General features: G+C 44.1%; 1 long non-coding RNA gene across 1 annotated transcript; it reads left to right on the top strand.

Moving 5' to 3' along the window:
- Positions 1 to 524: 524 nt before the first annotated feature.
- LOC136376417 (uncharacterized) lies at positions 525 to 11,519 on the top strand. Its single transcript, XR_010746180.1, has 2 exons — positions 525 to 932; positions 7,019 to 11,519. It is a non-coding gene; the product is annotated as an uncharacterized lncRNA (long non-coding RNA).
- The last annotated feature ends 524 nt before the right edge of the window (positions 11,520 to 12,043 follow it).

Here is a 12,043-nt window from a genome sequence, read left to right as displayed (position 1 = left end):
CCTGTTAAAACGAATTGTAAATAAAAGTTTTCTCTCAAATGGTTGATGATCCTCAGGGAATTCATCTGCATGCTCTGATTTATGGAAGGGGTAGAGGGTGACCTGCATTAGCAGGAGGGCCCAAACTCGGGAAGCACATCCTCCACCGTGATTATCTTAATGCAATTTATAACTGGTCCCATTTGCCTGAATGTTTAATTTGGGAGAACAATGAGCTCCCTTCTCCTTTTCTTCGCTCCCAGAGAAAATGGTCAATTACTGGAGTTTTGCAAGTTCAAAGCCTGACCTACTAGGAAACTTTATTTCCAGTGCGCTGAAGAACTGTGTAGACTTTATAGTGCCTTCCATGCTTTAGATTGCATATTTCTGCCAGACACACACACACACACACAAAAACTGCAACTCCACGTACACGTTGAAATAAAAGGTGGGAGGGGGGGTATTTCTGCCAGCGCGCATGCTCCTTAACCAGGCCAGCCGAGCCCTCCGCCGGTGTCCAGTGCGCCTGCGTGCCGGGAGCCGCCTCGCCCAGTCTGCGGGCGGGAAGCCACCCGCAGAACCCGGATGGAAGCCCGCCGCGGCTGGGCGGAGGTGTCGGCGGGCGCCTGGGTGTCGTCCCTCTCCGCGGGTACCTGCTCCGAGGTCACACCTGCGGAACCGCCGCCTTGACTAGTTCCGGTGCCCGGAGGCCGGGCCCCCGACAGAGCGGAACGTGACCTGCATCCTGAAACGGGCGCTTAGAGACGCCCGAGCATCCTTTGGGCCTGTGCCCGGGCTCGGAGGCGGGCGGGCGGGCACCGAGCCGGGCCTTCCGTGCCCCACGGGGCAGCTTCACAGGCCGCCTTCCTCATAAGCCCCGGTCCGCCCCGCGGGGCCGAGCCGCGTGTGCTCCCCGCGCATGCTCACCACTGACACCCCAGCGACCCTCCCAGGTAGGTACCAGTGTCATCCCCGGGGGAGCAGCCGCGGCCCGGAGAGGTCCCGGCCTGCAGGGGACAAAGCCAGGGTCCCAGGCTGCCGCCTCTGGAGCGCTTGCCGTCCCTTGCCTCCGCGCTGTGTGCTTTGCACTGTGGAGTGGAGAGATCGAATGCCCTGCCTGCCCACACCCCGCACCTGCGCGGCCTGGCACCGAAGTTGAATTTCGAGTTTTAGCTTTACAGCTGCACTTTTGGGGGTGTCCCTGCTGAAGTATTTACTGCTCACAGAAATTAGGGGATATTTTATCGCTTCCTATTCTTTTTGAAATATCCCCTAGTTTTTGTGAGCAGTATATATACATGTTAGCATCCTCCAGATATTTCTCTCATGTGACTGTTCACCCTTAACTGTATTGTCTCTCTCAATCATGATACTTTTTCCTGTCTACTCTTATAGTACTTCATAAACTTGCAAAAGCATACTACTTTGTTATATCTTTCATTTTGCATCTTATAATAGCCTCAAAGAATGATGTATTCTAAAAGAAAAAAAGGAGTTACATCTGTCATAAGAAGATTTTTATTATTTTTTTTTTTTGGCTTGGTTTACTGTTCAGGGTGGAAAGTTTCAGCACACATAAAAATAGCGAGAATGGTGGAATACCGTGTAGCCATCATCCAGCTGCAACAGTTAACATCTCAAGGCCAATCTGATGTCTTCTATCTCCACCCCACTTTGTGTGTTCGCATGTGTGCCAAGGCACACTATTTCAAAGGAAATCCCGACAGCATTTCACTTGTAAATAATTGAGTCTGTATTTCTTTTCTTTTTTTTTTTTTCTGAGGTTGGAAACAGGGAGGCAGTCAGACAGACTCCCACATGCGCCCGACCGGGATCCACCCGGCATGCCCACCAGGGGGCGATGCTCTGCCCATCTGGGGCATCGCTCTGTTGCGACCAGAGCCACTCTAGCGCCTGAGGCAGAGGCCACAGAGCCATCCCCAGCGCCTGGGCCAACTTTGCTCCAGTGGACCCTCGGCTGCGGGAGGGGAAGAGAGAGACAGAGAGGAAGGAGGGGGGGGAGGGTGGAGAAGCAGATGGGCGCTTCTCCTGTGTGCCCTGGCCGGGAATCGAACCCGGGACTCCTGCACGCCAAGCTGACGCTCTACCACTGAGCCAACTGGCCAGGGCCGAGTCTGTATTTCTAATAAGTGAGGACTTTTTTTTTTTTTTACAGTGACAGAGAGAGTCAGAGAGAGGGATAGATAGGGACAGACAGGAACATAGAGAGATGAGAAGCATCAATCATCAGTTTTTCATTAAGACACCTTAGTTGTTCATTGATTGCTTTCTCGTATCTGCCTTGACCATGGGGCTACAGCAGACCGAGTGACGCTTTGCTCGAGCCAGCGACCTTGGGTCCAAACTGGTGAGTTTTTTTTGTTTTTTTTACAGAGACAGAGAGTGAGTCAGAGAAAGGGATAGACAGGGACAGACAGACAGGAATGGAGAGAGATGAGAAGCATCAATCATTAGTTTTTCGCTGTGCGTTGCAACACCTTAATTGTTCATTGATTGCTTTCTCATATGTGCCTTGACTGTGGGCCTTCAGCAGACTGAGTAACCCCTTGCTGGAGCCAGCGACCTTGGGTTCAAGCTGGTGGGCTTTTTGCTCAAACCAGATGAGCCCGCCCTCAAGCTTGCGACCTCGAGGTCTCGAACCTGGGTCCTCTGCATCCCAGTCTGATGCTCTATCCACTGCACCACCGCTTGGTCAAGCCCAAACTGGTGAGTTTTGCTCAAACCAGATGAGTCCACACCAAGCTGGCGACCTGAGGGGTCTCGAACCTGGGTCCTCAGCATCCCAGTCCAACGCTCTATCCACTGCGCCACCGCCCTGTCAGGCAAGTGAGGACTTTTTAAAAACACACAACCATACCATGAGCACATCTGTTTAAATGAACAATGATTCCTTACTACAGTGATGCTTTTTTTTTTTTTTTTTTTTTTATTAAGCTAGAAACAGGGAGGCAGTCAGACAGACTCCCACATGCGCCCAACCAGGATCCACCCGACACGCCCACCAGGGGGCGATGCTCTGCCCATCCAGGGCGTTGCTCTGTTGCAACCAGAGCCATTCTAGCACCTGAGGCAGAGGCCACAGAGCCATCTTCAGCGCCCAGGCCAACTTTGCTCCAGTGGAGCCTCGGCTGCGGGAGGGGAAGAGAGAGACAGAGAGGAAGGAGAGGGGGAGGGGTGGAGAAGCAGATGTGCGCTTCTCCTGTGTGCCCTGGCTGGGAATCAAATCCGGGACTTCCGCAGCCAGGCCGACACTCTACCACTGAGCCAACCAGCCAGGGCCCAGTGATGCTTTTTTAATGCTTACATGTTTTAGAATATTGTGATTACTAAAGGCAGAAGTGAAAACGGTGAGGTTCTAAAACACAAGAGGGCCTTTTGGCCTGACCAGGCGGTGGCGCAGTGGATAGAGCTTCAGACTGGAATGCGGAGGACTCAAGTTCGAGACCCCGACGTCGCCAGCTTGAGCGTGGGCTCATCTGGTTTGAGCAAAGCTCACCAGCTTGGAACCAAGGTAGCTGGGCCGAGCAAGGGGTTACTTGGTCTGCTGAAGGCCCATGGTCAAGGCACATGTGAGAAAGCAATCAATGAACAACTAAGGTGTCACAACGAAAATGATTGATGCTTCTCATCTCTCTTGGTTCCTGTCTATCCCTCTCTCTGTGTCTGTAAAAAAAAAAGGGGGGGGGGCTTTTGGGTGGTAAATTCGTCTTGGAGGATCTTGAAGATCTTTGCTACCTGCCCTCAATCTTAGAGGGAGCTAGAGAAGAATACTGTAAAGGAATTTTTCTAAAAATTCTTTGGTTGGAGACAAGTAAATCATCGATCAAAATATACTTGAGTAGCATAGTCAGTATGGATAGCAATGGGTGTTTAACTGGTCCTTTAATTTCTAATGAGACTGAATGAAAAAGCTCTGTCCCCAAAATATTCGTGGTAAATACAAGGGTAGGCAAAAGAAGGTTTATAGATACGAGTACACAAAACTCAGTTTACTCTTGTATTACTCTTTATTAATTATTGTGTTATTTACTTGTATTACTACTGTAAGCCTACTTTTGCCCACTCCTTTACATAGCAATACAGAAAGACGTGTTTGTTATGTTGATGTCTTAATTTGATTGTTGTCAATTAGGAGAGGCTCTGAATACAGTTGGTTCTCTAGTCTCATTACTTGACAATAGAAGGCTTAACCTCGGCTTTTTAAACTTTAAATCATCTTTGCTGATTGGCAGGCATCTTCCAGTTTTTAACAGACAGCCATCTAGCAAATCAACTTTTTAGTTACATCAAAGTACATTTTACACCTAGGTAATCTTGGCAGAGCCACTTGAAAGCTTGAAGTAAATATTCTCAACTTACTGTGATTTTTTTTTTAATGGCCTAAGTGGGTGTTTGCATTTAAATGTGTCCCTGTTAAGTTTTCAGCCACATTCTGTGTTATAGGATTTTGGAAATTTGGAGGATCACTTATTTATCTAGGGAAAAGAATTGTTTTCTAAGGTATGTTTTGTAGTAAGGTGCCAAAAAGCTGCAAAATTAATATTGATATTTTGGGAGGAAAGGTCAGGCTTCCTGTCCCGTCCTTCCTTTAGGGAGGGGAGGGAGAAGAAATGTGGAAGTTTCCTGGCTTGCAGAAACGTACTGTGTAGGAGGCTCCCTTCTACTAGGAAGCTTATAGAGCATTTTATTAATTTGGGCTAGGCGTGCAGAGAAATTTTGTAAAAATGACTTTTATACTTGTGATTTACTCCAGCTCAGGATGGCCAATAGCATTGTATTGTAAATGCAGGAGATTGGATTCCCTCCCTTTCCCCCACACCTGTAAGGAAGCAGGTAAATGGCTAGCCAGGTGCAGGAAGAGAGAGACTGAAAAAAAACCTTTTCCTATTTGATGAGCCATTTGCAGGCATTTATCCCCTAGCGCCATGGAAACTACCCCTCCCCTCCTGAAAACGTATAATTAATGTATATATCTCTAAACAAAGAAATGGCAAATGAACACTAGAAAATTTAGGAATATCTTTTAATATGTAGAATAACATTTTTGCTATTGTGTTACCTTGTAAGTTTTGATATATAGAAATGTTTTTTATAAATCCTATAGACAAATGTTATAAGCTTGCTAATGAATTGTGTCCCATCACTCTCCTCCTTTTCCCGCCAGCCTGTGTGTGTGTGTGTGTGTGTGTGTGTGTGTGGGAGCAAAGTTATATAACCTGCCACAAGGGCTGTGCCCGGGGCACGATTTGGGTCTGCAAATGCCCCGTGTTAGTCATATGTGGCGGCAGATTTAATACATCTCCTCCTTTAATAAAACCCTTCAAAATTCATCTGGACTTGGTGTCTCTACGTAAACCCGCAGAATTGAGGTACGGGCACTTTACAACAGTTTGAACCTACCTTTGTATTATACACCTTTGCTCATTGTTTAGGAGGAAGAAAAACAGCAAGGAGGTTGTCATCAATCCGGAAAACTTAGATACCTATTAAAGCATTTAAACTGTTTACTTGAGCACCCTGCAGCTAGGGACTGGCCTAAAGGACATATTTTCATTCCTCTCAGTCTGTGTAGTAAGATATTTATTAGAATTACCTGGACAACTTTATTTATTTATTTATTTATTTATTTTACTAATTTTAGTGGGGTGACATTGATAAATCAGGGTACATATGTTCAGAACAACTTTATTTTTTATTCTTTTATCCTATTAGTTCTAAGGTAATACAGGGGCATGTATACTTCCAAAGGGGATCCTAGTGACTACGACGGGCATCTCTTGGTAAAGATTACTGTTCACAAGAATTATCTAAAATGCTTATTTAGAACACAGATGCTGAGCCCCTATTCCAGAGCCAGGGATTTGGAATCTTGAAGGTGGGGCCCAGCAATCTGCATTTTAGCAAGATCCCTCCATTTACTAAACTAGGAAAACACTGCTGTGGGTTAGGTCAGATCACAGGAATGCTGCTTATTTTCCTGTCGTTTTGGCTTTTCATGACTGCTTTTACAAAGAGATGGTTATATGAAAAAGCATCATGAAATTTATGTTGGAACTAAGAGAATGAGAGAAATTTTTCTGAAGTCTTGGTAACAAGAATAGTTGTGTTTCTTCTAAGCAGCTTGTTTTGCTTTTCTGTGTAGCCAGTATGAATCATGGGCTGATCATTTGTTATACTTTAGCAGCAGGAAGCTCTGAGCCAAATTTGTGTCCTTCCATGAAATGGGGGGTTTAATGAGCCTTGTTTGAAATTCTCTGTTTAAGTGGGGGTCAAAGCCACTCAAGGATCAAATAGTTTTATAGCCCTCTTTAATCCTTAACTATTAAAAAGAACTAGCCACCCTGTCAAAACATCTGCCCTTCCTTCAAGTATTTAGTGAATGTTTTTTTCTCTATTCGGTGCTTCATAACAGAGTGTGTCCATACATTATTGGCCCAGGATAGAAGGAGGGGGTGATAGTAAGATGCCTTTTCTGGGGATACAAAACATACCAGTTTTGTTTGGAACATACATCTTTGAAAAACAAATTAGCCTTAACTGCCTTTCTCAGTCTGTGTAGTAAGATATTTATTAGAATTACCTGGACAACTTTAAGTAGAAGATATAAGGGTATTCACAACTTGCCTAAACCCTAATCTCCCATATATAACTTGCTGGCAAGTTTTATATTCCAGGACTTTAGATGTGACTTTCTAGTTTTAAGTTGGACTATCATGCTGTCATGGCTTACTTTGAACTGACATCTTACAGGATATTTCTTTTAGAGGGAGGGGGGAAGAGTGGGAAGCATCAACTCATAGTAGTTGCTTCTGTTATGTGCCTTGACCAGGCAAGCCTGGGGTTTTGAACCAGCAACCTCAGCGTTCCAGGTTGGTACTCTATCCACTGTGCCACCACAGATCAGGCTTATAGGGTATTTCTTGACATAAGCACAGATGGCAGGATGGCATATTGTGGCTTTGTTTTAATTTGATTAGCCACTGATTTTTAATGTGTGGCTTGTGTTTTACTCCCAAAGCACAATTTGACAGCATCTCTGGAATACTACCTGGAAGTTTTGAAGTGCCATGTCGAAGAAACGCAAATGGGATGATGACTATGTCCGTTACTGGTTCACCTGTACCACGGAGGTTGATGGAACTCAGCGCCCACAATGTGTATTATGTAACTCGGTATTTTCAAATGCGGACCTCAGACCATCAAAACTGTCTGACCATTTTAACAGACAGCATGGTGGCGTCGGTGGGCATGATCTCAGTAGCCTGAAGCACATGCCTACACCGTCTGATCAGAGCGAAACATTGAAAGCGTTTGGAGTTGCATCTCAAGAGGATGCCTTATTACAAGCATCATACCAGTTTGCATATTTATGTGCGAAGGAAAAGAATCCTCATACAATAGCTGAAAAATTAGTGAAACCCTGTGCATTGGAAATAGCACATATAGTGTTGGGACCAGACGCACAAAAGAAGCTCCAACAGGTACCCTTATCAGATGATGTGATCCATTCAAGAATTGATGAAATGAGCAAGGATATCTTACAGCAAGTTCTAGAAGACATCAAAGCCAGCCCTCTTCAGGTGGGTATTCAGCTTGCTGAGACAACGGACATGGATGGCTGCAGTCAGCTAATGGCATTTGTGCGATACATAAAAGAAAGAGAGCTCATTGAAGAGTTCCTATTCTGTGAACCACTGCAGTTCACAATGAAAGGAAAAGATGTGTTCGGTGTCTTCAGAGACTTCTTTTTGAAGCATAAGATAGCCCTTGATGTATGCGGCTCTGTTTGTACTGATGGTGCCTCTTCTATGCTAGGAGAAAATTCAGAATTTGTTGCTTGTGTGAGAAAAGAGGTACCTCATATTGTGATCACACATTGTTTGCTGAACCCTCATGAACTTATCACAAAGACATTGCCCACAAAGCTGAGGGATGCTCTATTTACTGTCGTGCGGGTAATAAATTTCATCAAAGTGCGAGCTCCGAATCATCGCCTGTTTCAGGCTTTTTTTGAAGAGATTGGAATAGAGTACAACGTCCTCCTTTTCCACACTGAAATGAGGTGGCTTTCCCGAGGCCAAATACTGACTCATATTTTTGAAATGTATGAAGAAATAAATCAGTTTCTCCACCACCAAAGCAGTAATTTAGTTAATGGCTTTGAAAATAAAGAGTTTAAAATTCACCTAGCCTACCTTGCAGACTTATTCAAACATCTAAATGAGCTTAGCACATCTATGCAAAGGACTGGGATGAACGTGGTATCTGCTAGAGAGAAGTTATCTGCTTTTGTTAGGAAGTTCCCATTCTGGCTAAAGCGAATTGAGAAAAGAAATTTTACCAACTTTCCTTTTCTTGAGGAAATCATTGTTTCAGATGATGAAGCAGGAAGCATTGCAGCTGAAATAACACTGCATCTGCAACAGCTGAGCACCTTCTTCCATGGATATTTCTCCGTTGGAGATCTTGATGAGGCAAGTAAATGGATACTGGATCCCTTCCTCTTCAATCTGGATTTTGTTGATGATGGCTATTTAATGAAAAATGACCTTGCTGAATTACGAGCTAGTGGCCAAATTTTAATGGAATTTGAGACAATGAAGCTTGAGGATTTCTGGTGTGTTCAGTTCGCTGTGTTTCCAAACCTGGCAAAGACAGCTCTAGAAATCCTTATAGCATTCGCATCGACGTACCTTTGTGAATTGGGGTTTTCATCACTTTTACATTTCAAGACAAAGTCCAGAAGCTGCTTTAACATGAATGATGACATCCGTGTGGCTATTTCAAAAAAGGTTCCTCGTTTCTCAGACATCATTGAACAAAAGCTACAGCTACAGCAGAAGTCACTAAGCTGATAGACTTTTTTGATGTATAATTTTTAATATATTTTTAGTTTCGTTGTAAACTTAAGCTATTATTCTGTCTCTTTCTTTTTATATTTATCATATACTACTGAATCCTATGTTTAAAATATTGAGGATCTTTAATTTGCACCTGAGTCGTGTGAAAATAGGTCTTAAGAATAAGAATGCAAGCAGCAGAAAAGATTAAGTACCACTGCCTAGTTGATACGTAGGATTCTTCTAAGTATCTGTTTAACCTATTAATGTGATACATGAAAATCATCCCAGCAATAGAATATCCAGCTAAGTGGTGCAGTAGGCCAAGGAATGGAGCCAAGGAAATAAGAGAAGACCTACCAGAACACTTATCTTCATGTTAAGAATAGAAGTCAAACGACAACCCTCAAACCCCATGTCTGTGAGGGTTGGGGAGGATAATGAAATAAGAAGAGAATTATAAAATGTTCTAGTGGGAAAAGGGTTGATTCTAGTTTATATAAGAGTTATTTTTAAATGTGTTCTTTAGAGTTAGTCTCATAGTGTCCTTTCTTCTAGCTATCATGCTCTATATATGACATTAATAAATATCCCAATGTCTTATTAGTCACTGTCTTCTTTTACATTGCATCAGGATGCCAAGTCCTAGAGGCTGCTAAAAAGGAGATCCCAGAGCCTTGCCCTAGAGCAGGGGTCCCCAAACTACGGCCCGCGGGCCACATGTGGCCCCCTGAGGCCATTTATCCGGCCCCCGCCGCACTTCCGGAAGGGACACCTCTTTCATTGGTGGTCAGTGAGAGGAGCATAGTTCCCATTGAAATATTGGTTACTTTGTTGATTGAAATTTACTTGTTCTTTTATTTTAAATATTGTATTTGTTCCCGTTTTGTTTTTTTACTTTAAAATAAGATATGTGCAGTGTGCATAGGGATTTGTTCATAGTTTTTTTTTATAGTCCGGCCCTCCAACTGTCTGAGGGACAGTGAACTGGCCCCCTGTGTAAAAAGTTTGGGGACCCCTGCCCTAGAGAGTCTGACTTAGCAGGTCTGGGATCCTCATTCTTAACCAGTTTTCCAGATGGCTGTGATGGGGTCATTGGTTATCTGGCCTCGTCTTATTTCTCCAACACTTATTTTTCCTTTACCCTAGTTTCCTCTTTTATATTATATTTTATATGTATTTTTCTAACATAATTTAAAACTTTTGAGTAGACCAGAATACAAATAATAAATAAATTGTCTCAAAGTCACTGTAGTAATTAAAGGCCATCAAAAAGTTTTTTGTTTTTTTGGGGTTTTTGGTGGCAAAGACAGGGAGTCAGAGAGAGGGACAGATAGGGACAGACAGACAGAAACAGAGAGAGATGAGAAACATCAATTCTTCGTTGAGGCTCCTTAGTTGTTCATTGGTTGATTTCTCATATGTGACTTGACTGGGGGCTACAGCAGACAAGTGACCCCTTTCTCAAGCCAGCGACCTTGGGCTCAAGCTGGTGAGCCTTGCTCAAACCCAGTGAGCCCGTGCTCAAGCCTCGGGGTCTCAAACCTGGGTCCTCCACATCCCAGTCCGACGCTTTATCCACTGCGCCACCGCCTGGTCAGGCCCATGGGAAGTTAAATTAATGTACTCTTTCTGAATGATAATTTGGCAAAATGTTTTTTTAATTTAAGTAAATTTACATTTTTATTTCAAAACTTTAATGTTTTATCAAAGTTTATATTTTCAAGGCTGGGGAAAAAATGAGTCCTATAATGAAAAGCTGTCATCTCCTTCCTGCCTAATTATCTTAACCATTTCTGCCCATATAATTAAGTGCTAGTTTTGATTTATCAGCTTTAGAAGTTATATACTGACTTCTCTAGATAATAGGAAAAGATTGAATTTACAAAATATCCATCTCCTTTTCTGCTACTCTGAATTTTTTTATTATTATTACTAATTTTAGTTCCTCTATTGGTTATTCATAGTCCTTTGATTGAGGATTTTTCCCTCTAGGAATTTACTGAATGGAAGAATCAGGGATTTCCACAAGGTTTTGTTTAGAAGGTGAGTGATCACAGCATTTTCTAATATGAAAAAATTGGGGGGTGGGGACCTGGAGAGGAATGGAATGTGACTACAAATTTAGATGCAAGTTGAAATTTATATTGTCTATGCAAAACTGAACGTTATAATCATCCATTAAAATACTTTTGTCAGTAAATTCAAGTACATGCCTTCTTTCGTTTAAAAATGTAGTTACAAAATATGTCCTAGTATTTCCTAGTATAATCTAACGTCAAGAACAGTTGGGGCCCTGGCCGGTTGGCTCAGTGGTAGAGCGTCGGCCTGGCGTGCAGAAGTCCCGGGTTTGATTCCCAGCCAGGGCACACAGGAGAGGCGCCCATCTGCTTCTCCACCCCTCCCCCTCTCCTTCCTCTCTGTCTCTCTCTTCCCCTCCCACAGCCAAGGCTCCATTGGAGCAAAAGATGGCCCAGGCGCTGGGGATGGCTCCTTGGCCTCTGCCCCAGGCGCTAGAGTGGCTCTGGTCGCAACGGAGCGACCCCCCGGATGGGCAGAGCATCGCCCCCTGGTGGGCGTGCCAGGTGGATCCCAGTCAGGTGCATGCGGGAGTCTGTCTGACTGCCTCCCCGTTTCCAGCTTCAGAAAAATACAAAAAAAAAAAAAAAAAAAAAAGAACAGTTGGAAAATTTTCCAAAGTAGTGACGGGAGCAAGTGGGAGCATGAAACCTGGAACCTAACAGGACAGTGACATGGGAGGAGGGTGGAATGCCAGAAGCAAATGACCTGTGATAGACTATCTGTTATGAATGAAGTCCACTAGTATCGTCCCTTAGACTAAACTCATTAATTTCCGCTCTTAATTAAAATTTTTTTTTTTTTTACTTATTTTTTAGAGGAGTGGAGAGAGAGAGGGAGGGGAGGAGCAGGAAGCATCAACTCGGTAGTAGTTGCTTCCCATATGTGCCTTGACCAGGCAAGCCCAGGGTTTCAAACTGGCGACCTCAGCGCTCTAGGTCGATCCTTTTATCCACTGCGCCACTGCAGGTCAGGCCACCCAAACGGCATTTTAAAGCAGTAGCTGGTTTTTTAAATTCAAATTCTACAACAGCCCTGGCTGGTTGGCTCAGTGGTAGAGCGTCGGCCTGGCGTGAGGGGGACCCGGGTTCGATTCCCGGCCAGGGCACATAGGAGAAGCGCCC

Source organism: Saccopteryx leptura, chromosome 6, assembly GCF_036850995.1.
Source record: "Saccopteryx leptura isolate mSacLep1 chromosome 6, mSacLep1_pri_phased_curated, whole genome shotgun sequence".
Classification (NCBI taxonomy): Eukaryota; Metazoa; Chordata; class Mammalia; order Chiroptera; family Emballonuridae; genus Saccopteryx; species Saccopteryx leptura.
This window is presented reverse-complemented; position numbering and strand designations above follow the sequence as displayed.